General features: G+C 49.0%; 1 protein-coding gene across 3 annotated transcripts in view; it reads right to left on the reverse strand.

The window, feature by feature from the left end:
• MAPKBP1 (mitogen-activated protein kinase binding protein 1) overlaps nt 1–322 on the reverse strand; it is a 106,217-nt gene extending 105,895 nt beyond the window's left edge. For all 3 annotated transcript variants that reach the window (XM_086748376.1, XM_086748375.1, XM_086748374.1), the window contains exon 1: nt 201–322. The gene's annotated coding sequence lies outside the window, so the exon portion shown is untranslated. The remainder of the gene's footprint in view (nt 1–200) is intronic.
• Nucleotides 323–6,000: the final 5,678 nt, after the last annotated feature.

A 6,000-nucleotide genomic window follows, 5' to 3' on the forward strand; every position in this document is an offset into this window, starting at 1 on the left:
GAAGAGAGAGCGAGAAAGAGAGAAGGGGAGGGAGAGGAGAGGAGAGAGAGGAGAGGAGGGGAGAGGAAGAGCGAACCGTCCAAGTCAGCACAACCGCCAGCCCCTCTCCCTGCGGCGGCAGCACCGCAGGCCGAGGGGCCGCGTTCCCTCCTCCCGCCGCCCCCTCCCCAGCCCAACCCGCCGGGTTCAGCCTCTCTTACCTGGTGCCCAGGAGCGGCTCTGCCGGCGACCACGGTGCCCCGCAGCGCCTGCCCATGCAGCCGGCCTCCCCCGAGGAGGGGCCGGGGCGCGGGCCGCCCCCGCGGGCGGGGCGGGGGCCGTTCCCGCAGAGGGGGCGGCTCCACAGCCTCGGGCCTCGTCCAGACGCGGGATGGGGGGGCCGAGGTTGCCCGCGGAGCCCCGCGGGGACCCCGGGAGCCCAGGGGAGCGCGCCCGCCCGGCCGCGCCGCCCGGCCGCTCCCCCCGGCGGCCGCAACGCCGCCCGTATCCCCCCCGGGCCGGCCGCCCGCCCGGCCGCGCTACGGCGGCCCGCGCGGGTCAAAACGCGGCGCGGAGCTGGCGGCGGGGGCGGTCGTTACTGAGCGGCCGTTACAGGCTTTGGGGCAGGGGTTGGCGCTGGTCAAGCTCCGGCGCTCTGTAACGGGGGAAACTGGAGGTGCGTCGCCCACCCAAGAGACAACCAGAGAAAGGCAAGGGCACGCAGACATCCGCCGCTGTGCCCGCCGCCCCTCGAGGCCCTTGGCCCTGTCCCTCCCGCCACCGTCGCCCTACCTGGGGACGGTTTTCTGTCGTCGGGAGTGTCGCGCTGGCCGGTCTGGCCCACGGGCCTGGTCGGCCAGTTCTGGCCTGGTGCCTGTGATCTCCGGACCCCTCGGGGGCTGTGACCGGGCAGGGGGCTGTGGGGCGGCGTGGCCATGCCCCTCTGGGGTGGGAGAGGGGACGGAGGGTGTCAGCCTGTGCCCACGTGCTGTGGCATAGCCAAGCCCGGCCGGCCTTGCCACACAGCATTGCTGGGACATCTGCGGGGCCTCCCAGCCTTCTGGAGTGCAGCAGTGCTCAGGGTGCTCTGGAAAGATGTGGGTCCCGCGTTTCACTATGGATGTGAAAAAGCTGTTGAGTGACAGCCTTACGTGGGGTGGCCACACTTGGATTATACACATCTTCTAACAATGCACTTCTGGTATCTGGATCCTCTAGTGGGGCTACGATGGTCACAGAGCTACCTGGTGCGGAGGCTCCGGGCAAAGCCAAACCCATAGCAGCTGAGCTGGGTATTACTGGATGCTCATGGGATTCCACAGCCCCATGATAGCATGGTAGGACTCCACTGCAACTGGTCGGTTCTCATCTATGAAGAGGTCCTGGCGCACCTTCTCCCCTCAGCTCTCCAAAGTTTTTGCTAGGAGTCTGACAGCCCACTGTGACCATTATCATCAAGATGCAGGGATGGAGCCATGGAGTCAGAAATTTGGAGGCTTGTGTGCTGGCTCATGGGTGAGAGCCTAGAAGTAAACTTAGAGTCATAGAATCATTTAGGTTTGTAAAGACCTTTAAGATCATCAAGTCTAACTGTAAACCTAACACTGCCAAGTCCACCTCATGTTTTAGCTTGGCATAGATAAAACTGAACAGTCATATAGCATAGATGAAATCATACACATTTTTCCCCTTCTGATGAAATACTAAAGAATTTTATAAGCACACAACAGAACATACATCAGGCCAGCAAGAAGGTTTTTCCCTGGAGCTGCTCCCGTGGAAGAGTTCCGAAGTCACTACACTAATTCTTACGCTTCCCAAATGGGGACAGACAGCAGCCCTACCATGCCATGGAAGGTACTAACCACATGAGAGGAGGTGGGAAGGCAGATTTCACAGGCCACCAAGCCTGAATTGCTATCAAAGGGTGTACAGTTAGGATGTACCACTCTCTCTAAGTCCAAACAGACTGTGCGTGTCCACACTGGCCTAACATCTCCACACCAAAGCCATAAAGGGTAGAAACGAAACCAGCGCTTCTTAGGGTGGAAAAGCCCTGCTAGCACCCCCTTCCTTAACGTGCTCTGCCATTTATTGCAGTCTGTCCTTGAGCTATCTTTCTGGCTCCCTGTTTCCTATTGTCGGTGATCTCTCCACTGTCCCATCTTTGGTGACTGTCCCATCTTTGGTGACTAATGCAAACCCAGTATTCAAAGCAATTGCAGATGATCATTTCAAAAATACAGTCCATTAAAATTCACTGATGTTCAGGCACAGATTTACCAAGATGGATGATCCACATGGGCTATGGTCTTCCCCTTAGCAGTGCCCATTGTGGTCAGCACACTGCCACCGTCACAGCTGGTGACTCTCTGAACCTGCACCGCCTGAATTTCTGGAAAAAAAAATGTTTGCATTCAAAGTGCGATTCTGAGCAGGCACAAGTGCTTGCAGGGTTAGGATCTTAAGGATTGACTGGTCAGAAACCTGCATGTATTGATGAAAACACCCACCGGCATAACACAGGATATCTTTCCACTATCTGTCAGCTCCAGTCATGCCATAATAACCTGCAGGAAGCGAGACTAAAATGTCAGTTTCTAACCTTTGTTAGGCTTTCGTTTTGATACACAGGTGCCATGGAGAAATCCACAGTTGTTGCTATGTCCAAAAGTCACAAGGTTCCAGGAACCAAGGCTTTCAGAAAGATACCAATTTTTGTGAGATTTGCAATAAAATGGCAAGAGTGGGTACTGTTGCAATTATTTTTAAAATAAAAGTAATTGAAGTCCATGGGAGCTAGGAATACAAGTATCATAGTTTTCAGCCCCAGACACGGCCTGCAACCCAAGAGGTGGCAGATAAGAAAAGGATTCTTCTAGAAAATCCGAATGTTGTCCATTCCTACCCACTCTATTGTCCTGTTGCTAAGGGTGAGGAGAGATTCATGAAGGAAACCAGAGATGCTGCTGCAAAACTAAAGTTCCTGCTCTATGAAGATTTACACGTGTGCTTAGTTTTATCCAGACTGGGATCAATTCTAGTGCATGGAACTACTCATACTGGACATGGAGTTAAAAACATGTACCAGCCTGTACAGGACTGGGACTTGGCATTGCACACGGGAAAAAAAAAAAAAAGAAAATCTAGTTGATAGTTCTCAAATTTCTGCTGTTCAACAGTAAAACATCAGAGCCATCACATTTGGGAGAAACATGCATACATTTGAGAAAGAACTGAGGGATGTCTTTGAAAACAAGGGACAGCTGAGCTGTTTGCTTGGGAGATGCTGTTTAAATGCAACTAGCATTGTTCCTCTTTGGTTGAAAGCTGAGCACAGCATAATGTGATTTGTGATTACAATTCTTTGTGTCGGTGATGCGACTGAAGAGACGGGCTAACTCTGAAACATCAGTGGACTTCTAAATTGAGTGAAAAGGAAGTGGGACGGGGAAGGGATGTTTCTGATTTTCTGACTAGCGTTTCTACCTTTCTAGTTATTTTTAAGCAGAATGAAATGTCACAGAGTTTCTTCAGTTCATTGTAAAGAGAAGGATCTTGCCAGTGATTTTTACAGAAACTTTTTCTATAGTTTTATTAGTACAAACACTTGCTCTTTTTTTCCTTTGATCCTATTAATACAAAATGAAAACAAGCAGGAATCACCAGCTTCCTCTAAGTATTGCACTACAAGTCTTACCACACACCTATTTCATCATTAGGAGGGCCCATTTTTCCAATTGTAATATCAGGCTTGTGAAAGGTTAGTGCAAAACCCTTGCACTGACTCTACAACTACTAGAGCTTTAGCTTGGGGGAAGCTGGAGTAGATGAGGCTGACCTCCATGGCTTCTGTTCTCCCAGTCCTATCCTCCAATAAATACCCAATAACCTGAAATGAAGAGAAATAAACTTCTAGCTTTCATCCAGTTGCATATCTAGAAGCAATTGGTAACCCATTGCTCCATGACATGCTTCCTGATGTTGCTCTTGCTCATGGTGTCCAAAATAAGCTCTCCCACAGCAGCAGTCAAGCTGGTAATCTGCTTCGTCTGTTGAAGCTTCTGGCAGTGTGTGTGCTTCTCTCCGTGCTCACCCAGCCCACCGATTACTCTTGTTCCTCTTGTTGTGCTGCTATTGTCTTCTCGCTACTGCTTGCCTTTTTGTAGGTTGCCTTTACTTCAGAACAAGACTTGTCTTTATCTTTCTGCAGGGCCCATCTCCATAGGGCAGCACCTTGACTGAGATCAGTTAATGACAACCAAAGGCAACAAGATTTTCAGCTTCACTCTAGAGGTCATGAGTTCTACCTTGCCAGAAAGGACAATGTACCAGGAATAAATTATATCATTTTTCTTTGGCGTTTGTGGCATTTGCTCTTGAATGATGTGTTCTTAAAGCAGTCTTCCAAGGGATGCCACAAATAATGAGAGAGAAAAGATGCCTCAATAAATTAAATGCCATATTTTTAAGCATTGGGTAATGACATATCTGAAAATGTGTTTCTCTGTTGCAGAAATCCTCTGTGCTTTTCTAAGAAATAGCATCTTGCAAATAATCCCATAATCCTTCTGTAGGGTTGCAAGCAAAAGGAACATTTTATAAGCTGTTTTAAACAAAATTATTTTACTAGTAAAAAATATCATGACAAAAAAGAGCATGTAAAAGAAGACACAAAGCAACGGAGCAGAAGTGCTACACGGAGCTCTCAGTATGATATTAAAATCTTTCCTTGAACTTGTTCTCCTTACACACAAAGCTTTTCTCTCCACCTGTGGCCAGGCAGGGAGTGTGAGGCGATTCTCCAGCCAGCCATGCTGGCATGATGAGGGCAGCCATGGTCCCACCACCAGATCCGCTGAGTGCTGCCCAAGCACTGTGTAACAGGCAGCAAGGTGCTTCATGCCTCTGAAACCCCAATGTGTTGATACCATGCTGCAGTCACGACCCAGGATGGCTGCTTGATCAGCTTGGTTTTGCCACTTTTTAATTGATTTCTTAGTCAGAGAAACAGATCTGAGAAAGGATTTCATGTTTTCAGACACTGACGTGCCAGAGCTGACCTGCTCTCCTAGTACTAGAGGGAGCTCCAAACTGCAAGTTGTTGCAGCTAGCATGAGCAATTGAGGCCAGCTCAGACACCAGCTGAGTTAGTCAGGGATCAGCGTCACACTCATGCAGATTCATGGCTTCCAGACAGCTTAGAGCATGAGTTGAACTTGCTCATATGAATCTGCAAAAATAGTAGGGATAGACATTTTGCTCCACACCCTCATTGTCGCTTTCCTGAGCAGCTTTCAGGCCAAGTGAAGAACAGAGAACACCTTTTTCTCACAAACTTTGAAACTCTGTGGAAGAAGAGCATGCAGTCTTCTCCTGTAAGAGTTGTCTACCCTTCTGCCTCCAAAGGCCCATGGCACCACTTTCCAGTTAGGCTGGAGGCTATCATTTTAGCCTCACAGGATGTTGATTCCGCAGGGTCATAATGCCTTTTTGCACCTGTTGACTTGTTACAACAGTGAACAGCAGGCACTCAGACGAGGAGAGAGGGTGGAGGAGGAAAGATAAACAATTTGGTCTAGTGTAGAATAAAAATAACTATATGGGAAAACAGAAAGGTAGAGGCCAGGAGAAGAAAAGCAGCTACCATGCCGTATATAGAGGGCATTTTATGTTTAATTTTTCTCCAACTATGAAAATGACTGCAAGATTAATAATACTTTCATTATTAACTTCTTAATTAGATATGAGTTTGCCCTGGCAAAATGCACCAAGGATTCTTCTCAGGACACACAAAGGTCTCCAAAGCTCGATGCACAACATGTCAGGTGATGAAGCCCAACCAGAGTTAATTGGTTTTGTTGACTTGTTTTCCCCTGGCGAGCTTCGTCTCTTCCTCTCTCTCCCCTATTGCCACAGCTACAAGGAATAAGCAGAATGAGTTTATGGAAATTGTTTCCAACTGTAGCCTGGGTCTTTTTATCAGGCTCCTGGTACCGGATTTGAAATGTTTAGATTCCA

The sequence above is a fragment of the Chlamydotis macqueenii genome, chromosome 5, assembly GCF_036417535.1.
Source record: "Chlamydotis macqueenii isolate bChlMac1 chromosome 5, bChlMac1.mat, whole genome shotgun sequence".
NCBI lineage: Eukaryota > Metazoa > Chordata > Aves > Otidiformes > Otididae > Chlamydotis > Chlamydotis macqueenii.